The following is a 23,243-nucleotide window of genomic DNA, read 5'->3' on the forward strand; positions in this document are numbered from 1 at the left end:
TCTTCCTTCAAGCTCTATTTGCAGCAGCTGGAGAATATTACCAAAGAGCTAAAACAGCTGCAGAAATAACCCTTTCAATTACTTCTCTGAGGACCAAGCAAGTCAATCACAGACTGGATGTCAGAAGCCCTGCAATGCAGCAGTAATGAGCCAGGCTAAGAAAATGGGGCAGGTTAGACACCAATGCACTTTTTATCTGCCTACAGCTAACAAAAAAAATGGTCTGGAAAAAATTCCGAGTTCTTCCCCACTACTAAAACGTGATTGGTCCTTCTACTGATTTGTAATTTTAGCTGTAGTTTAAAATAAAACCTGTACAGTATAGCAATTGTCATATACTCATCACTTCTATATGTGTACATTGCTTCTGTTTGTGGAACTAGAGGTCGTATAATAAGGACCAGTAGCTGAAGACTTCCAAATCCATCTCACCAAGGGTCATCGCTTTTACCACCCGAGATAATAGAAAGTAGAGTATAGCATTTGGTCTTGTCAACAAACTAAAGGGTAATGGAGGATTAGATCTTGGGCCACTGACTGACCAAATGGGGGAGAAGAGAGAGATAGTAAAAAAGAAGAAGAAGAAGAAGTTATGGAACTACCGGCTTGAATATGTTTTCTGTTCTATGGTCTCATGTGAGCCCTTTCATATGGGAATTCTGCTAGGATTCCGATAATTTAAAATTCCATTAAAAAGAAAGGATGCCAAAGACATAAATATATGTGCTTTTTATTGTCGTTTTGAAGCTTTGTTTGTTTGCATAGCTTTAATTGGCACCTGCTACAGATTTTGAAAAGCCTATCTTGTTTAGAAAGGAAAGGGGTGTCTGCACTCATGCTTGCAGAAAGAGGATAATGTGGCCTGAGTCAATAAAAGCCCCAAAGGCTTTGTTTTAAAGGTCCATCTCAATGTTTTCCAAATCTAAAATCCAAAATGTTATTGTTTTAGTCAACCAGACAATAAAGGCAGCAAAATGCATTCACAAGGAATACAGTAATCCATATAAAAACATGATTACATTATGCCATTAAAACAAGTCTTTGACATGTGTTATTATCTGAAATTGTAAGTTAACTTCCACTTCCCTATGAACAACTGAACAAATGCAGGAGCCCTACATGTGACATACGTAATAGTCTGCTTTGGCCAATACAAATAAGGTTTATTTATTTTTTAATTAAAGGATATTTATTTCCTTTAAAATTATTTTATTGGATTTTCTACAAGCCATATACAGCTAGACCCATGGTGTGTAATATAAGTAATTAATACAATACACATTCCGGATTAATAAATGTAACAATTTCTATCAAATATCAATAAACCAGAGATAAACAAGTTCCCTGCTCCCTCCCTACAGGTCACCTGTAGTGTATTGTTAACAGCATTGAAGTAATATTTCTTTCTGTTGGTTTTTGAGTACAGTACAGTGGTACCTCGGTTTATGAACACAATTGGTTCCAGAAGTCTGTTCATAAACTGAAGCGTTCATAAACTGAAGCGAACTTTCCCATTGAAAGTAATGGAAAGTGGATTAATCTGTTCCAGGGGTACTTAAACTGAAGCGTTCATAAACTGAAGCGAACTTTCCCATTGAAAGTAATGGAAAGTGGATTAATCCGTTCCAGATGGGTCCGCGGAGTACTTAAACTGAAGCGTTCATAAACTGAAGCATGGGTGTAATTGGTTCCGGAAGTCTGTTCATAACCTGAAGCGTTCATAAACTGAAGCGAACTTTCCCATTGAAAGTAATGGGAAATGAATTAATCCGTTCCAGATGGGTCCACGGTGTTCATAAACCGTAAATTCATAAACCGAGGTGTTCATAAACCGAGGTTCCACTGTATATGAACTAATCACAGTCCCAAAGTTTGAGAAATGCAGCTGATATACCCTTTCCTCATTTTCCCTTAAAATGCCAGTTTTTCTGCCATGACTTCATAAGTTAATGTCCCTCCCACCTTCCAATAAGTCAGTGCCTCTGCCATCTTGAATTCTAGCAGCAGCTAGCACAAAGGGGATCAAAGGCTTTTAAGCATAGTAGTGATTCATTTCTTCTCCCTACATGTTCCATAGTGAGCTAAGACTGGGGAAGGTGTCACTGCCTGGCTAATTTGCTACCTTTGAGCAATTCCACCAAGAACAATAATTTCTATTTCCCGTAATGGGAACCAGCCTTAAGGGAGCGATATGCCAGTGCTAAATCTGCTTCAGTGAGCTTTCCCTCACTATTGCAAAAATAGATTTATTTGGCTGCTTGTTCCATATTTTGCTCCAATGATCATCACCATTTGCACCCCAAGATCACTTTACTATACAGTGGTACCTTGCAAGACGAATGCCCTGCAAGATGAATTTTTGCGCAAGACGAATGTGTCTTGCGATCTGATGGTGACTCGCAAGACGAATTCGTCTTACGAAAAATTCATCTTGCAAATCACGGTTTCCCATAGGAATGCATTGAAATTTAATTAATGCGTTCCTAGGGGCAAAAAAAGAAATTTCAATGCATTCCTATGGGAAACCGCGATTCGCAAGATGAATTTTTCGCAAGACGAATTGACTCGCGGAATGAATTAAATTAATCTTGCGAGGCACCACTGTAGATGTTATTGATGTATCTATTAATGTAACTATGACGCTATTCTTTTCAGTGTGTTCATATTCACCTATTAAAGCGTTCAAAGTGTACCATATTCCTTGTAACATTTCCCTTATTAGTTGGATTAGTACTAAGATAAAGCATTATCCAATTAATAGGCATGTCTTATCATTTGTCTCTTATCCAGTGTTAACAGTTGCCTGTATTCATAAAAATCTATGAGATGAAAAAGACTCCTTTCCTTCCAAGCTTTATAATGCACCAAATTCACATTACTACAAAACTACAAATGTAACAGTCATGGGAGTAGAGGTAAGGTTTCTTTCCTAAGTTTGTATCTCCGCAGTTTCCAAACCAATAATGTGGCCTGTGTAAAAGGGTTTGAAATCCTGTCAAAATTCCCTATAAAGGAAGACCCCATAATGAAACATTTTGTTTTGTTGTAGCTACTTCCCTAGAAAGCCAAGGTCTATTATCTGTCTCATAAAGATTTGCTGTTACATTACAAAGGCCTTGTAATATTGAAGTAAATCAGGCTCACTCCCTTCTCCTTGTTGTATTTCATTTTTTCCCAACAAACCCCTATTCGGTCTGAGTCTTGTTTTCAGATGGATGAATTTGATTAAAATACCCGGCCACTAAGCCCATGTCTTGGTGGGGAGAACATGTAAAACATGGAAGTAAAAGTTACAGGTAGGTAGCTGTGTTGGTCTGAGTCGAAGCAAAATTAAAAAATTCTTTCAGTAGCACCTTAAAGACCAACTAAGTTTTTATTTTGGTATGAGCTTTCGTGTGCATGCACACTTCTTCAGATACTTCAGATACTTTTACTTATGGAAGTAAAAGTTTAAGTTGGGAAGCAGGATCATTTTGATTGCATTAATCTGACCCAATATGGCGAGTTTAGTTCCTTTTCAAGGTTTAAAATCACTCTACTGGGTATAAATTTAGTTGCTGCAGTTTCTTTAAGTTTTGGGGCTACTCTGCCATATTCCTGAATTTCTACCATGGCTACAGGAATTGCTATGATTGGGCAATTGGATCGGGAGTCATAAGTTCTTTATCATTGGCAAATTGGCTGATTTTACTCTCCTGCTGATATACTGACTCCAATTGTTGCATTGTTTTTGTGGATAGCTTCTGCCGATGGTTCCAAGGAAAGTGCAAAAAGAAGAGGGGGCAGAGGACAACCCTGTTTTGACCCTCTGTTCACTTTAAACTTTCTAGAGTGGACTCTGATCACAGCTGTGGAAGGCTTGTAAAGAGCTTTTATGGCTGCTAAGAATCATTGCCTAAAGTTCATGACTTCTAGAACATGTAGCAAAAAGTGCCAATTCAGGTAACTTGAAGGCCTTGTGAGCATCCAGGAACACCACACCCATAGGTCCCTGATTTATCTTGCTAAAATTAATAGGATTCAATATTATTCTGATGGAGTCAGCGATCTGCCTCTGTGTAATGAAGCCCACCTAAAAGGTAGCTAATTATTCTTTCAATATGAGAGGCAAGGCCTGCAGTAAAAATTGTTGGCATCCAGGTTTAACAAGGCGGGTGGGAATCATTCCCCCCCCCGGCCTCTTGCTGGGCTTTAAAACTGCTGTGATCCTTGCCTCCAACCAAATGCCTGGCGGAGCTTCTCCATCAAAAATGCTTTTAAACAGAGGTGGAGACAGTAACAACTCTTTCAAAGTCCTGTAAAACTCCACCACAAGCTCATGAAGTCCTGGGGATTTGCTATATTTTAGCATGACCCTTTCCTCCTCGATTGGGGTATTAACAAAATGATTGTGAGGCTCTGACAATTCTTTCAGAAGCATAGTAACAGAATTTGCAGACCCTCCAAGTGTCCCTATTTCCCAGGGGCAGTCCCGGATTTACAGAAGCCATTTCTGATTTGATCTCAGAATGTCCCACATTTCCTTAAGGTAAAGGGACCCCTGACTATCAGGTCCAGTCGTGGACAACTCTGGTTGCGGCGCTCACCTTGCTCTATAGGCCAAGTGAGCCGCCGGTGTACAGCTTCCGGGTCATGTGGCCAGAATGACTAAGCCACTTCTGGCGAACCAGGGCAGCGCACGAAAACACCGTTTACCTTCCCGCTGGAGCGGTACCTATTTATCTACTTGCACTTTGATGTGCTTTCGAACTGCTAGGTTGGCAGGAGCTGGGACCGAGCAACACGAGCTCACCCCGTCGCGGCAATTCGAACCGCTGACCTTCTGATCGGCAAGCCCTAGGCTCAGTGGTTTAACCACTGTGCCACCTGGGTCCCTTTTGTCTTAAATCTAGCAGGGTTTTAAATTTGCCCTGCAAGCCTGTCTTCCCAAAACCACGCCCACCTGCCTCTCACCTGATACCACCTAAGTGTGGTAGCCAACTCACGGTCGGAAGCTGTGAAATACACTCCTGGTTGTGCAGAGGAAGCCGGCTTCAACTGATCGGCAAGCCCTAGGCTCTGTGGTTTAACCCACAGCGCCACCCGCGTCCCTTGAAAATACATAGAGCTAAAGGACAGACTTAAAAGAGTGGCACTCTTTTCTCACGTCACCATTATGTTCTATGTGCTTCAGGTTCAGTCTGTGGGGTCCAACTTTTAACCAGGTCCTGTGGGAAAGTGAGTGTGTGTGCTGACACATCCATTCTGTGGGAGGATCCAAGGGAGGGAGAAAAGTGACCGGAGAGGGAGGCACCCATGGCACCTGCTCAAAAATTCAAATCTGCCCTCCCATGTTCCCAAAAAGGATCGTGACCCCTGCTGTAAACAAATTATAAAACTATAGAATTGACCCTTGCTCTGGGCATCTGTGGCTCAGAGTTGTTATTGCAGCAAGCAGAAATATGGCTTTTAAATTTTTATTTAAAAATCATGTACTTATGAGCAATGGGGAGGAAAATTGCTAACACATCGAATGTTTAAGCCATTAGCTATTTTTCTGGATGAAGTCTGTCTCTGTTTTTTTTGTGTGTGTGGAGAGTTTGCTTGGCAAGTAGAACTGCTAGACACTTCTATCCAATCCAAAAGGACGATTTTCCAGCCATGGTTTGAACACAGTCCAATAGTTTTCATATCATAATTTTGTCACTTTTTCTGGCAGATTCCCAAATTAAGTGTTAGATACCACCTTGTAGGGGTTCTTTTAGAGAGAGCAAATAAAAAACATGAATCCCAGGTTTTTGGTGCTACTGAGTATCCATGCCAGAAAAGAACAGGTACTGCAAAAGGGATGTTGTTAGCCTTGAAGAACCTGTAAGGGCAAATGTGAATGCAAGATAAGATTCAACTTTACAAAGAAATGTTCTCTGCTCAATTAAGAAATGGAGATGGTCAAAAATGCCCATGGAATATTGCTAAATTTGATGGATAGACTTAGTGCTGCTGGATGATCTCCTGATAATAAACACACACAAAGATTGTTGGTATCTTTACCAACAGAATATTCTCCATTTGTTTCAGGCATTTGTGCAAAGTTAAACCCAAAGTTGAAAATAGTTCTGGCAGATTTTAAAATGCATAGACATGTGCTCTGTACTGATCAAAGCTCTACTGGATCAAATTATGCAGCCAAAGAAAGACAAAGGGAAAGGAAATTTGTATGTGGGCCACCTAAAGGCCAATTATGAAAAGGAGGTGAAGCGTAATTGCGGTCAGAAAGGACATTTTAAAAGAAACTTTTCAGCCAATGGGCTAGGAAGCAAGGAAGGCAGAGAAAGAATAGTTCTAACACTTCTATGCCGTTTCCATTGTAAAGGTGTCTCTGCAAGATGAAATAAATCAGGATCTAATTTTTGGATCCTGGACAATGGGGCCAATTCCCATGTGACATCCGATATTAGATATCTCCAAAAAATCTCACCACAAATGAAAATGGAAACATGCTCTCAGCAGATGGAAACTCTGTGGCCTTTAACAGGTGTGGAGAAGGAATTTTGATTTCTAATACAGAGCGTCGTGTGTGTAGCCAGGATTTTTGTTAGAGGGGGCAGGACTTTGTTAGGGGGGAAAGAATCGATGTGATGGGTCAGTTAGTTAAGTATTTCTATTGTTTTACTTGATCTGGGGGCAGCCAAGCCCATGCAGAGCATAGAGGTCATGAGACAAAAGTAAGAGATGTCATGTATGTTCCGGAATTAGATGCAGATGGCATACTCTCCAACATTTCTCTGATGAAAATAGGGACCTCCTAAGGAAAAGCAGGACATTCTGAGATCAAATCAGAAACTGGGATGGCTTCTATAAATCCAGGACTGTCCTTGGAAAATAGGGACATTTGGAGGGTCTGAGATGTATTGAACATTTCTACATTAACCAAAAAGGGCTTTGATAAAGACTTTTGTGATAACTTGTACACAATAACCATGGATGGAAATCTTTGGACCTTTGAAAAACAGGGTGTTTTTTAATTCGACTGAGCAAGAGAACAGGCAAACATCATAAAGTGCTGTGTAAATACATACTGTCTTGAGTTATGGCAAGCTGACTTGGTCATCGCAATGCGAACACCACATTTGATCTGAAAAGGGTAAGGATATTGCAAAAGGCGTAAAAATGAAAGCGTGCAATAGTGGCAAAGGCAGGTGTATGAATTGCATAAAGGGAAGTGCAAAGCCCTCATTCCCAAAGTGAAATGTACTCAAAGAAGTGACTGAACCTTCTACATACTGACCTGTGCGAACCCATTCAGACACCATCCAAGCCAAGAAATTGCTACTTTTATAGATAAATATTCCAGATACTGTGTGGGCTACCTAGAGAAGGAGAAAAGCCAGATCTGTGCAACTAGTTAAAAGAATATTGTTGCAAAAGTCAGATACATGCCCCTCTCTCTGCCGAGTGGTGGCAAATACTCATACTTTGGTCCTTAGAAGAACTGAGACACGGTGGAGACTGTTGTGGCTTTAAGAAATATGGTTTATTCACCAGTTTACACCTTCAGTCTGCATGGAGGGAGTCCAGACCTTACAGCATGGTCATTTCAAGAGGGGTTTGTTCCCACAGCAGTGCAGCAATCCAGTTCAAGGAATCTCCTATTCCTGCTGTTCCTAGACACTCGGCCTCTTTTATCCAGTCAGGAGTTCCCCTGAGTCCATCAACACTTAGATTGTGTAGGATTAAGGACTGGTACACACTTAGGATAGTCACAGTCCTGTGGACTGCGTGAAGATCAAACCTATCCATTCTGAAGGAACTCAGCCCTGAGCGCTCACTGGAAGGACAGATCCTGAAGCTGAGGCTCCAATACTTTGGCCACCTCATGAGAAGAGAAGACTCCCTGGAAAAGACCCTGATGTTGGGAAAGATTGAGGGCACAAGGAGAAGGGGACGACAGAGGACGAGATGGTTGGACAGTGTTCTCGAAGCTACCAACATGAGTCTGACCAAACTACAGGAGGCAGTGGAAGACAGGAGTGCCTGGCGTTTTCTGGTCCATAGGGTCACGAAGAGTCGGACACGACTAAACGACTAAACAACAACAACACACTTTGGGCATTTGCATCGGCTAATTAACTCATGCTAATTGCTGATGCTCAGAAGTAAAGGTAAAGGGGCCCCTGACCATCAGGTCCAGCCGTGTCCGACTCTGGGGTTGCGGCGCTCATCTCGCTCTATAGGCCGAGGGAGCCGGCGTTTGTCCGCAGACAGCTTCCGGGTCATGTGGCCAGCATGACAAAGCTGCTTCTGGTGAACCAGAGCAGCACATGGAAATGCCGTTTACCTTCCCGCCAGAGAGGTCCCTATTTATCTACTTGCACTTTGATGTGCTTTCGAACTGCTAGGTGGGCAGGAGCTGGGACCGAGCAACGGGAGCTCACTCCATTGCAGGGATTCGAACCGCCGACCTTCTGATCAGCAAGCCCTAGACTCTGTGGTTTAACCCACAGCGCCACCTGGGTGCTCAGAAGTAGGTACACACATTCCAAAACTCATGGGTCTTGATTACATTTTCAAAGTCCGGCACACAGTCTTTACACATAAACACTAATTAAACACCTCAAACCCCTTGTATAACCCCCTTTCTAAGACTGTCTTATAACGTGTTCCAATTATAACATACAAGTTCTAATTAAATCCTAATATTTACTATACCTAAACGTTTAGCACCACAGATCTATTACAATCTGTTACCACCGTGAGCAACAAATTTGACATTTGGTATTAATGAGAGGAAAGTCTCTATTGAAAACAGATCCAGGAATAAAAAATTGAATTACGAATATGACTGTGTGAATCGTTTTTCAGTTAGTCTTAGGATTCCTAAATCAAACACCTGTCCGAGCAGAAGACCCAGTTGGCTCCTGTCTGCTCGCAGCTGGGAGAACGTCGTGTTAATCGGTTGAAGCAAAACCTGATGGAACAAAAATACTTGGTGATTGAATGATATTCATTTTAATATATCCGAGGGACGTCAGTACGGGAATGATCAGACATGTTTCCACAACCCAGACTGCGCTGGTAATGAAATTATATTCTTAGAAAGCTATCTTAAGTCTTTGAGCCTCAGCAAATAGGACATGGAAGAAAGGAAACTAAATCTCCTTCTGAAATTAAAAGCATATGTTTGCTGAGCAGTTTGCCATCACTAAACCCGCTAGCCATATGCTTTAGTGTGAGAGATGTGGGCAAGGCATAATTAACCACAAGGAAGACTTGCTAATGACTTCCACCAAAACATGTGGGGGGAGGGGAGAAAACAAAAAAAATCTCCCCCTTTATGGACAACACATTGGCATTATTATCTAAGAATTACGGTATCACCCTTGTATAGATTACATCTCCATAACTGAAGTAAACTGTGCATGGTGGGCTTAACACATACTGTAGCTGGACCATAAAGAAGGCTGATCGCCGAAGAATTGATGCTTTTGAATTATGGTGCTGGAGAAGACTCTTGAGAGTCCCATGGATCAAACCTATCCATTCTCAAGGAAATCAGCCCTGAGTGCTCACTGGAAGGACAGATCCTGGAGCTGAGGCTCCAATAATTTTGGCCACCTCATGAGAAGAGAAGACTCCCTGGAAAAAGACCCTGATGTTGGGAAAGATTGAAGGCACAAGGAGAAGGGGACGACAGAGAACGAGATGGCTGGACAGTGTTCTTGAAGCTACCAACATGAGTTTGACCAAACTGCGAGAGGCAGTGGAAGGAGAAAGAGGAGAGTGCAAAATATGGTCTGAAGCTCAACATCAAAAAAACTAAGATCATGGCCACTGGTCCCATCACCTCCTGGCAAATAGAAGGGGAAGAAATGGAGGCAGTGAGAGATTTCACTTTCTTGGGTTCCATGATCACTGCAGATGGTGACAGCAGTCACAAAATTAAAAGACGCCTGCTTCTTGGGAGAAAAGCAATGACAAACCTAGACAGCATCTTAAAAAGCAGAGACATCACCTTGCCGACAAAGGTCCGTATAGTTAAAGCCATGGTTTTCCCAGTAGTGATGTATGGAAGTGAGAGCTGGACCATAAAGAAGGCTGATCGCCGAAGAATGGATGCTTTTGAATTATGGTGCTGGAGGAGACTCTTGAGAGTCCCATGGACTGCAAGAAGATCAAACCTATCCATTCTGAAGGAAATCAGCCCTGAGTGCTCACTGGAAGGACAGATCCTGAAGCTGAGGTTCCAATACTTTGGCCACCTCATGAGAAGACTCCCTGGAAAAGATCCTGATGCTGGGAAAGATTGAGGGCACTAGGAGAAGGGAATGACAGAGGATGAGATGGTTGGACAGTGTTCTCAAAGCTACCAACATGAGTTTGACCAAACTGCGGGAGGCAGTGGAAGACAGGAGTGCCTGGTGTGCTCTGGTCCATGGGGTCACGAAGAGTCGGAAATGACTAAACAACAAGAAACTGTAGAATTGTTTGGGATCCTGAAGGTCCAGCCCCTTCCAATGCAGGAATTTCAGCTAAAGCATACATGACAGATGGCCATTCATTGAACTTCTGCTTAGAAACCTCCAATGAAGCAGAGTCCACCACCTTCTGAGGGGGTCCATTCCACTTTTGAACAGCTCTTACAGTCAGAAAGTTCCTCCTTGTGTTTAGTTGGGATCCAGAAGAGCTGCCTGACAATGGAACGGACCCCCTCAGAAGGTGGTGGACTCTCCTACTTTGGTGGTGGGAATTGAATGATGGCAGCAGACCCTGCTTTGTATTCTACATGTTGTTGCCATTCATTTTTCTCAAGAGACAATGGAGTATGCCTCTACGGGTGGAGTCACACTGTTGCATTAGCATCACCAAAGTGTCCTCTCCGGGGCTCAAGCCTGAGCAGTGTGTAGGGAGGTCCTGGGCTTCCCAGAAGACCCCCACCCCATCCTTTTGGCCTTACTGATGTGGTCCAAAGGAGAGCAGAGCTATACGTTTGGCACCAGCTTGGCTGCAGGGGTTGCCAGAAGGAGACATGCAAGGTGCCATCCAACAGCCTTGTGTAGGGTTTACTGCTTAGACCAGGCATCCCCAAACTGCGGCCCTCCAGATGTTTTGGCCTACAACTCCCATGATCCCTAGCTAACAGGACCAGTGGTCGGGGAAGATGGGAATTGTAGTACAAAACATCTGGAAGGCCGAAGTTTGGGGATGCCTGCCTTAGACTGTCCTTCTCCCAAAGATATCCCACAAGCCAGCAGAGGTTTAGGACCAGACTATTCATTCTTCTAGATGGTATTGAGTGTACCCTATTTGTTACAGTCATCTGCACAGGGCTATTGCCAAATCCCATGGAGAAGTGAAACAGGTTAAGGACTACCTAGCATGGCCTTTTTCTACCTTGGGTCCCCAGATGTTGTTGGACTACAACTCCCATCATCCCTAGCTACCATGAGAGGTGATCGGGGATGATGGGGGTTGTAGTCCAACCCAACATTGGGCCCAAAGTTGAGAAAGGCTGAGCTATGCTAATTGTACTCACTAAACAGCTGCCATCCCGCATTTGGAATTTTTGTGTAATGGGGAGAGAAGTTGTTCCTCCACTGTTCGTTAGCAATCCACGAAGAAATATTACTCATTTCCTATGGAGGGCCAGCTATGTCTTGAAATTTCTGCCAGGAAAGGGTACTTCACATGCAAAAACTGCTTCAAAGTGCTGGATGCTCAGCTACTTTCTCACCATAGAGGTCTTTACTGCACCATGTGGCCTGGAAGCACAACTTAGAGCTGCAGTGTATGGGGATTGGCTGGGCTTTGCCAGTGAGCTCACTTCAACTGCGCAAACTATTTGTGTCTTGTGTGTTTCAAAAGCCTATGAAGTCACATGCAGAGCATTTCCCTAAGATTAAAGAAGGACTTACTGCCCCCAGATGTTCTGCACAATCTCTGAAGAGGCATCATGGAAACATTGGAGCTGCAAACTGGGAAGGAATCCAGGCTTCAGCCCTTCATAAGGGCAGAGCAGCTGACTGGGAACAGTTTTCTTTCTGGGTTTTTGGCATCAAACGGTTATAGCTTTCCGGTTTCCCAGTAAACTGAAATGCCACTACTGCTGTCAATACTACGGCTGCTCCTGCTGATATTTTTGTAGGCATAAACCATACAACCACCATGTGCAACAGCAGTGGAGCATTCTGGGAAGAAGACCACGAAGAAGACAGCAATACCAGTTTGCATGCCCTAGCAAGGGAATCATGTGTTAATAATAGTCTGAATGTGAAATCCTTAGCATGTTTGTACATAAATGTTTTAATTAGATTTACTCAAAAGTAATTCCAACTGTCTTTAACAGAGCTTAATCTCAGGTAAGGCGCATAGTACTGCAGCCTCAGATAGGGAACTCCAAGTTACCAACTTTATTGCAGATATTAATATTGTGCAGTTTGAAGCAACTCGATGGATAAAAACCGGCTCCTTTTGGAATAAAAAACATTGCCAAGGCCAATACGTTTGCTTCAAAGCTTTCCTTGCAGAACTTTCTTCAAAACAGAACAGAAACATCAAAGATACATTCAAATAACTCCATACAATATATTGTGCAAGTCCAGCACAAGTTTATTTTCTTAGAAATAAAAGGTAATTCCAAACAGACCTAGAAACAGAGGTCTCTGTCTTCCTACAGCCTCTATTTTGCCTGTTGCTGTGTGCTACATTATCACATCTTACTCTCACAGTGCCTGAGAGCAAAGACTCAGCCAGCACCCTCCCAAGATAGCAAATTTGCAACCAAATACCTTTGTCTCCTGATCTAAGGGTAAACACTCACGTGTTAGCTAGCAGAAAGCAACAATAGTTTTTTCAACCCAACAAGATGCTCAGAGACCACTTAATATAGCCCCATGGGGAAAAACCCACCTTAAACCCTTCAGTAATACACATTTAGGCATTCTCCATTTCAGTGTCAGTTAAACAGACAGTAGGATCCTTCATTTAGGGCTTTATATGCTAGTACTGGGACCCAGGTGGCGCTGTGGGTTAAACCACTGAGCCTAGGGCTTGCTGATCAGAAGGTCGGCGGTTCAAATCCCTGTGACGGGGTGAGCTCCTGTTGCTCGGTCCCAGCTCCTGCCAACCTAGCAGTTCGAAAGCACGCCAAAGTGCAAGTAGATAAATAGGTACCGCTACAGCGGGAAGGTAAACGGTGTTTCCATGTGCTGCTCTGGTTCGCCAGAAGCAGCTTTGTCATGCTGGCCACATGACCTGGAAGCTGTACGCCGGCTCCCTCGGCCAATAACGCGAGATGAGCGCCGCAACCCCAGAGTCGGTCACAACTGGACCTAATGGTCAGGGGTCCCTTTACCTTTACCTTATGCTAGTACTGACTCCTTGAACTGGGCCCAGTAACTCACAGTGAATGACCACCAACTTAAAAGGTAAAGGTACCCCTGACCGTTAGGTCCTGTTGCGCATGACTCTGGAGTTGCGCGCTCATCTCACTCTATAGGCTGAGGGAACTGGCGTTTGTCCACAGACAGCTTCCAGGTCATGTGGCCAGCATGACTAAGCAGCTTCTGGTGAACCAGAGCAGCGCACAGAAATGCCATTTACCTTCCCGTCGGAGCAGTACCTATTTATCTACTTGCACTTTGACGTGCTTTCGGACTGCTAGGTGGGCAGGAGCTGGGACCAAACAATGGGAGCTTACCCCGTCGCAGGGATTTGAACCGCCAACCTTCTGATCGGCAAGCCCTAGGCTCTGTGGTTTAGACCACAGTGCCACCCGTGTCCCAGACCAACAACTTAGACGGCTTTAAAAAGAGGATTAGACCAATTCATGGAGCATAATGATTTGGCTGTGCTTTTTTTCTCTACAATCAGAGGCAGTATGACTCTGAATACCAGTTGACAGGAAGTCTAAGAGCTGGTAGTGCTCTTACAATTGTGTCCTGCTCATACATAGCTGCCAAGTCTCCCGTATTCCCCGGGAAATCCCCGTTTTTCCAGCTGTTCCTAGCTGAAAAAACAGAATTTTTTTTTGTTTTTTCCCGGTTTATTCTGGCGCGACGGCCATTTTGGAACTGGGCGGAGCATGCTCAGAAGCGACTTTTGATGCTGCTCTGCCCAGTTCCAAAATGGCTGCAGTGCGACTTCTGGCACGGCAGCCATTTTGGAACTGGGCAAAGCAGCATCAAAAGTCACTTCTGAGCATGCTCCGCCCAGTTCCAAAATGGCGGCAGCGCTACTTCCGGCCCGGTCCCTTATTTCTCCAACAGTAACTTGGCAGGTATGTGCTCATAGCAGAGGCGGTTTTAGGGCAGTCCAACCAGTTCCCCCACACTGGGCACCAAGTGGAGAGAGCACCCAGTATGTACTTGCTTGGCTACAAGAAGGATGCATGAGGACTCTGTCAAGGTCCTAGAATCCTTCCAACTGACCACTATACTGGTCGAAGGACACCGATTGGAGAGAAAAAATGGAGGGGAAGTTATGAAGTACTTTCAGCTGGTTGGTTGTGGGTTCCAGTCTGGAAGAAAGTGCTTCATCTAAATTACAGCAAATAACGATATCCTGATTGGCTAAGGTGTTTCCAGTCACAAGGATACAATGCTTTTGGGAGGATCAGTGGATCTTGTTACCCTTAACAACTTGGGACCAGGGCACTTTCTTTTTCTAAATATGAAGTGGTAAATAAATCACTATTTTTTAAATGGGGAAATCCTTGAAAGGGGAAGTGGACTTGGAACGAAGCCGAACTTCGTCTCGATTATTAAAAACATGGGATAAATATAAAACAAAATTGAGCCCTGGTATTTCACATATAGCATCTGTGATATTGCATCATAGGTTTTCTGTGAGAAATCAGGATATGGATTTTATTAGCAGGCAGAGAAATAGGATTTCATGGTTTGGAGAACTAATTTAAGACGAGCTTTTCTTTGTGACATTTCTATGACTACAGCTGGATGGCAATCACCATGGTTTCAATACTTTCAAATTAAGAGTTTCCTGTTGGAGTTAATGAGGCCAGGGCGGACACTTCTGCAGGAGACAGCTTGGAGAAAGGTTATGAATGGGATACCTAAATTGTAAGTTATTGGCGGACGTTTGGGGGGGTGAATTAGTTAGCACAAAGCCTCAGCATATTCAGACCCATGAAGGAAAACATCAAATCTGGTTTATCATACTGTATTTTAAAAAAATAAAATCTCAACGGTATCTGTGTCTCTTATCTGTAGATGCATCAAAACATCAAAACAACAACATCAAAATGCTGGTTTTGACCTATAAAGCCTTAAAACGGCTCAGGACTGCAAAACCTCAAGGACCTCCTTTTTCCATATGAATGCACCCGGACCCTGAGATCATCTTTTGAGGCCCTTCTTCGTGTGCCTCCTCCTTGAGAGGTGTGAAGGGTTGCAACATGAGGACGGGCAGTGGCACCTCAGACATAACTGGATATATGTAATAGGTAAAGGCAAAGGACCCCTGGACGATTAAGTCCAGTCAAAGGCGACTATGAGGTTGTGGCACTCATCTCGCTTTCAGGCCGAGGGATCAGGCGTTTGTCCACAGACAGCTTTCCGGGTAATGTGGCCAGCATGACTAGACCGCTTATTGCGCAACGGGACACTGTGACGGAAGCCAGAGTGCACAGAAATGCCATTTACCTTCCCGCTGCAGTGGTACCTATTAATCTACTAGCAGTGGCGTGCTTTCGAACTGCTAGGTTGGCAGGAGCTGGGACAGAGCAACGTCAGGGATTCGAACCGCTGACCTTCTGATCGGCAAGCCCAAAAGGCTCAGTGGTTTAGACCACAGTGCCACCCACGTCCTACAGAACTGCTGATCTTGTTTAACATTACAGTGGTACCTCGGTTTAAGTACACAATTGGTTCCGAAAGCCTGTACTTAACCTGAAGCGTACTTAACCTGAAGCGAACTTTCCCATTGAAAGTAATGGAAAGTGGATTAATCCGTTCCAGACGGGTCCGCGGAGTACTCAACCTGAAGCGTACTTAACCTGAAGTATGAGTGTAATTGGTTCCGGAAGCCCGTACTTAACCTGAAGCGTACTTAACCTGAAGCGAACTTTCCCATTGAAAGTAATGGAAAGTGGATTAATACATTCCAGACAGGTCCGTGGAGTACTTAAACTGAAAGTACTCAAACCGAAGCGTACTTAAACCAAGGTATGACTGTAGTGAAGAAGAAAGGAAGAAGAATTTAAACCGTTAGTCTCTATCCTAATACTTGCCGCCAAAATCCTATGTCCAACTGTCCAACACTCTAACCATTACTCCACACAGGACACCTAAGAAGTAGTACGTGATAATTATTACTGTGTAATACTTTGTCATTTGTTTATGCATTTTTCCTTTCACCCCACTGTTTGTTATTCAAACAATCATAATTGTACTGAATGTTCAAGGCAGTTTTTAAAAGAAGGGAGAGTTGACCACAGGCGCCACCCGGTGGCTTGACATATAGCTATGCAAGAAATTGGGTAGCTAAAGAAAAAGCCTACAATGTAAATACGTAATGAGGAAAGACAGGCCATTTAAAAAGAAAGCAAAACAAATATAGCTTTGTGTCGTTGCAAGAGGAAGAAGCCCACTCTAATGAAAACATGTCGGAACAGAAATTGAAACCTTGCGAATGGTGTTCAGGCAGCCTGCACTACTATTGCACAAAACTAGGTAGAATTTGATTTGATTTGTAAAAGGAGTGCTACAAATACAACTGTATTTTGACATTCACTGATAAATAAATCTATTTGAGTGCTGAACTTGAACCCTGAGCTACTAAGGGATTAAGTATGTCACATTTGAAAGCCAGGAAAACATGGATCACTATAAACTAAACTACAAATGAGTCATACGGAACTCAGGTTTGGCTTCAAAGGCATTAGAAAGAGTTGTTGCTTGATTGCCAGATAACAAGGTTTCACATTCTCTTTCCTTTGGAATGCCAAATCATGGGACAACAAAATTATTTGAAAGGGCAAATTCCTTTCTTCTCACTCAGTTCTTCTCCTGCACTTCATAATGCTGTTGGATGCCCAAAAACCAGCCCCCAGAGTTAGGTGGTGCTTTGTCTAAGTCTTGAGACAGTGTTGTCACACCACTATCTTTTGACCTTATCTGCTTTGTCTTAGGCATGATTCACAATAATGTGGTCACCCTCACCTCTTCAGTCTAGCCAGACCTGAACTAAAATTAGTCTGATACAAAAATCAAATATAAAAATCCATAAATATTTTGAAGAACACTCAGTCCATAACAAGTTGTTGTTGCTGCTGCTGTTCCGTTTATGTACGTCTTAATTGCAAAGAGTGGCGTCTAAGTGGTTTACAAGTATAGAACCATAAATAAAATACACAATAAAGCTTTCCTCCTTCAAATCTTGCTTCAATTTAACTGTGCTAGCATTGTAACTAGGAGATCTGAATTGCCTGTTTCAATGTCCCCTTTTGTGGTTTTTGCCGTTTTTGCTGCCATAGTTGGCCCACCTATATCACCCTTGAGGCTTTCAAGTGTTCTGCCCAAAAACATTTTTTTAAAATGTTTGATGTTCTGTCTGTGCACCTGCTGCATGCACTTGAAACCTGGTTTGAGTTGCTTTCCCTCTACTTCAGTGGCTGCACACGCTGTATTTGCAATGGCTACATGTGATGTCTGGGACGCGGGTGGCGCTGTGGGTTAAACCACAGAGCCTAGGGCTTGCCGATCAGAAGGTTGGCGGTTCAAATCCCTGCGACGGGGTGAGCTCCCATTGCTCGGTCCCAACCCATTGCTCGGTCCCATTGCTCGGTCCCAACCCATTGCTCGGTCCCAACCTAGCAGTTCGAAAGCACGTCAGACTACAAGTAGATCAATAGGTGCTACAGCGGGAAGGTAAACGGCGTTTCTGTGTGCTGCTCTGGTTCACCAGAAGTGGCTTTGTCATGCTGGCCACATGACCTGGAAGCTGTACGCCGGCTCCCTCAGCCAATAACGTGAGATGAGCGCTGCAACCCCAGAGTCGACTGGACCTAATGGTCAGGGGTCCCTTTACCTTTACATGCGATGTCACACACAGAGAGACAGGCACCATACCCTCCAACATTTCTCCGATTAAAATAGGAACGTCCTAAGGAAAAGCGGTAAATTCCAGGATCAAATCAGAAACTGGGGTGGCTTCTGTAAATTTGAGACTGTCCCTGGAAAATAGGGACACTTGGAGGGTCTGAGATACACAAAATCTCTGGTTTTCTTTCATTAAGGAAAGGCAGTGCTTTTTTTCTGGGGGGACGCATACCCCTAAACATTTTGTGAATCTAAGTTTGGCCTCATTGAGGGACAGTATTTCAATATGAGTAGGAAAATGTTCCCCAAACATTTTTTTTGGGGGGGGGGGGAAGCACTGAGGAAAGGTAAAAATGGATGAGCTCTCCAAAACAGTATGGAGATTCCTTCAGATCCTCTCTCCATCTGTTGAAAAAAATGTTCAAGAGGAGCTGTGTGAATTAGTCTTGCCCCCAATAGCTGACACACTCAGGGAACCACACTATCTGCTCATTCACTGGTATTAGAAAGGGCCACACACGAACACCTTCTCTGCATGAGGAAGGGGGCCTATTTATGCCAAGTTCCACCATGTAGAGCTCCATCACAGACCAGCCCAAAGCGCAGAGGCCATTGCTACTGCACTCAGGAGTGGGGTGCGGCTGGCCTGTGCAGGCGCACAACCACCCATGCATTCTTTCAAGTGGGGGGGGTCACCTGAACATCCCCAAGGTACCTAGGCAGCAGAGGGGCCTCTGTCCAAGCTTGAATGCAGTCCATTGGCACCCATGGTAGTTGCAGTTGGCAAAGAAAATCTCCGTTCACAAGTAGTCTGGCTTTAGAGGCAAGTGGTTCTGTCACAACTGAAGCATTTCCTGGAGCAAGATCATCTGGGCTGGTTGATTGATCACTGCTCAGTCTGAACAGATAACTACAGCATCTGGAAAGTTCATAAAACGCATAGTGCCAGACCTTGGAAGACAGGCAGGGCTTCTGAAAACATTCCAGTGGAGGATCATAGAACAGATGCAAGTTCAGAAAAGTTCAGCCAGCGTGTGTGTGTTGCAGACCAGCCGACATCTTAGCAGCAGGCCTATTGCACAGATTAGGCTAGGCTTACACGCGGCTCTGTTATATCATGCAGAGAGTCGGAGCCAAATAAATGCAAGGAGCACACCAGATGTTCGAGAACCTGCCACCCTCTGAAAGACCATAGCTAGCAAAGTAGACATGATGAGACATACAGGTCCGCTCCAGTTCAACCCATGTCTGCTATGAGGAATGCTTGAAAAAACAGAATGTAAACACTCCCCCCCCCTTCATTTTTGGAACCTGCATTTTAGCTGTGCTATTTCTGCTTCATAGTTAAATTCTGAGGTTTATTCAGGTTGCTTGAAATGTCTGATGCTCTGGTTCTTCTGACATGGCATTATTCATTGGCAAAGAAGAAAAACGGGGAGAAGCAGAAATGAGCTTATATTGAAATACAGTAATACAGGAAGGTGCAGGCGGTGAAAATAAGACTCTTATGGCCGACCCATTAGTTTCAAAACAGAAAGTGCAATGTGATCTTTTCCCACTTAAGATGTAGCTCCTGATTCTCATCATCTGGATTGATCAGGGGCCTTTAATTTTTTAAAAAAGCACTTTGTGTCAAGAAGCAAGCAACTTGTGCTGGACACAAGCAATGTCAAATCCATCCGTCTGCTACGTACCTGTATATCCTACAGCTTAATGGTATAAAAGCTGAAGCCTGGTGATCATTCGAAACATAAGTTACAAATCCACTGATTGGACTTTTCCTTCCTGCCATTTTCACGATCCTTGAAGACATTGTGATCTCCCAAAACCAGTTTTTATTGGATTTTGTACTGGAATTATATAAGCAGTGTCAAACTGCCACAAACTTGAGGGACAAACCCATGTTGTCATACTGGGGAAATTGTGGCATGTGTCTCATTGGGGGGGAAAGACTTGAGAATTTACCTTCCGTTGGATGCATTTTCCTGCAATTTTCACATGGTCAAATTCCCCTTCTGTTTCCATTTCTCTGTTTTGAAGAGGAGCTAGTGGGCACTGCAAATTGTATAGATTTCTCCCGTGGACTTCCACACTAGACAAAGTGGGTTGGATACAGTAAACTACCATTTACTTTGCTATTTCTAGAAAGCATGCAAATTGCTTTTTGTATGTGTTTTTTCACAACAGTCAAAAAGACATTAAAATATAGGCATTTTAGGAAATGCAGTTTCACAATATCTTATTAATTTTTTTGTTCAATTACAGTGGTACCTTGGTTTCCAAGCAGCTTAGTTGTCAAACAAATCAGCTACCGAACGCTGCAAACCCTGAAGTAAGTCTTCCAGTTTGCGAATGTTTTTCAGAAGCCAACGCGACTTCTGCGGCTTCCGATTGAGTGCAGGAAGCTCCTGCAGGCAATCGGAAGCTGCACATTGGTTTTCAAATGGTTTTGGGAGTCAAACGGATTAAGTTCAAAAACCAAGATACCACTGTATATGAAAGCTTTAGTTAATACTGTTGCACGTCACCCCAATCTCCAAGCAAGCCAAGAGTCCAGGGATTCCTAGGGTTCATGCTTTCTTTTGGAAACGAGGCAGAGGATCATATTTATACAGCCTCAGTCTGTGATTGAGGAGTTCTTGTTTCTCCCATAGCCACAGCCTGGGATTCAAGCAGGAAAACATTATGCTCTCTCCCTGCCTTTTCCAGCCTGCAACCTCCCCACCCCCCACCCCAGGTCACATCACAGCCAACCCTCAACTCTAAAACTCTGGTTTTTGTCCTTCTAACTATCTAAGAGCTAGAGAAAGCCGCCCCCGCTGCCATTTTCTGTCTAACACAGAGCCCCCTTGACTTTCTTAATGGCCCATCACTTTTGCTATGTTCTCTTAATGGCCCATCACCCAGGCAACAACCTCATCAGTAAACTAGCATAGCTTATATTTTAGCACTTGGTAAATCCAGGGGTTCAGTGCCTGGCACCCAGTTTAACACTTCAAGCCTTTATAGAATTCTTACTGGATCCAGAAATTATACATATCTGGCATCTCTCAACTCATAACGACCAGTTTTTCTGCTTGCACAGTGGTTCCCACAGAACCTACAATGGAGGTGCTATTAGAGGCTTATAGATGTCAGTCTCAGAAGAAGGTACAGCTAAATGATTACTTTGCAGTCCACTTCTGTTCAAATTTTCCTCTGAGAGAGGTGGAAATCTTTATCATGTGTCATGTTTGTGCCAGAAGAAAGGACCAGGGGAGAAACATTTGAGGTTCTATTTCTGGATTTTCAAACTTTTTAAAAGAACAATGCACAATTCTTTGTGTTATAGAAATATAAGGGAAAATATGTAACCAGTATTCAACCCCGCTACTCGGTAAGATATCAACCTGCTACTACAGTACTTCCTTTTCTACTGACCAGTCACTTGGAATGCACTGGACTGCTTGATAAAACTTTGGCACATGTTTCTTCAATTTTATTTTGGACTGCAAGTCAAATGAATTATTATTATTATTATTATTATTATTATTATTATTATTATTTCAGCTTATACACTGCCCTATACCCAGAGGTCTCAGGGCGGTTCACAACAAGACCACAACATATAAAATCAAACCAAAAGCAAAATAAAAAAATTCCTTCAGTAGCACCTTAAAGACCAACTAAGTTTTTATTTTGGTATGAGCTTTCGTGTGCATGCACACTTCGTCAGATACACTGACGAACCAAAAGCAGTAACCCAATAATGTTAACTTATGTATTTTAATCAATTAATATGTTGATTAAACATGGTCAGATTTGCATATGTGTAAGGAGAATTTATGGTACAAAGCTCACTTTGTTTTTAAACATAGCAACATTAACAAGGAATGAGAAAGATGCAGAATATATCTTAGGACAGTACTTAATAACTTGCTTATAAAAACTCTCCTGTCTGATAGTGCCTTTTTAGTTAGTTAAACACTTTTTAATTGATTAATATAGTTGGTGAATTAAATACTGCAGCTCTAATTTTATTATACAATTTAGCGCTGATCACATTAGACTGCTTTTATTTAGGCCAGGGTTTATTTAGGCTTTGCTAAGCTTCAGGAAGCAGTCCACCAGCCAATGGCGGGGCTTCATGCTCCAGCACTGGGGGCGGAGAGCAGGCGGGGGCGTGGCTGGCATGTGGGGGGCGTGGCACGCATCCCGGGGCATGGTGCGCCGCCCACAGGGGCATGGCACGCGTCCTGGGAGCGTGGCGCGTCGCCTGCGGGGGCATGGTGCCCAGCGCGGGGGGGCAGTCGCAATGGCACCCCACCGGGATCGTGGTGCAAGGGGTGGTGCACTCCCCCCACCCCCTCTTCCTCCGCCAGTGCCACCAGCCCCTGAAACTCTCAATGTTACTCAGTTACCCAAGAGGGGTGGAGGCAATGCTTAGCACCTGAGGATGTAACATAGGATCTAGGAGTCTTGGTAGACCACAAACTTGACATGAGTCAACTGTGTGATGCAGCAGCTAAAAAAGCCAATGCAATTCTGGGCTGCATCAATAGGAGTATAGCATCTAGATCAGGCATCCCCAAACTGTGGCCCTCCAGATGTTTTGGCCTACAACTCCCATGATCCCTAGCTAACAGGACCAGTGGTCAGGGATGATGGGAATTGTAGTCCAAAACATCTGGAGGGCCAATGTTTGGGGATGCCTGATCTAGATCAAGGGAAGTAATAGTACCACTGTATTCTGCTCTGGTCAGACCTCACCTGGAGTACTGTGTCCAGTTCTGGGCACCACAGTTCAATAAGGATACTGACAAGCTGGAACGTGTCCAGAGGAGGGCAACCAAAATGGTCAAAGGCCTGGAAACGATGCCTTATGAGGAACAGCTTAGGGAGCTGGGCATGTTTAGCCTGGAGAAGAGAAGGTTAAGGGGTGATATGATAGCCATGTTCAAATATATAAAAGAATGTCATATAGAAGAGGGTGAAAGGTTGTTTTCTGCTGCTCCAGAGAAGCGGACGCGGAGCAATGGATTCAAGCTACAAGAAAGAAGATTCCACCTAAACATTAGGAAGAACTTCCTGACAGTAAGAGCTGTTCGGCAGTGGAATTTGCTGCCAAGGAGTGTGGTGGAGTCTCCTTCTTTGGAGGTCTTTAAGTAGAGGCTTGACAGCCATCCGTCAGGAATGCTTTGATGGTGTTTCCTGCTTGGCAGGGGGTTG

Source organism: Zootoca vivipara, chromosome 15 (assembly GCF_965207765.1).
Source record: "Zootoca vivipara chromosome 15, rZooViv2.hap1.1, whole genome shotgun sequence".
Classification (NCBI taxonomy): domain Eukaryota; kingdom Metazoa; phylum Chordata; class Lepidosauria; order Squamata; family Lacertidae; genus Zootoca; species Zootoca vivipara.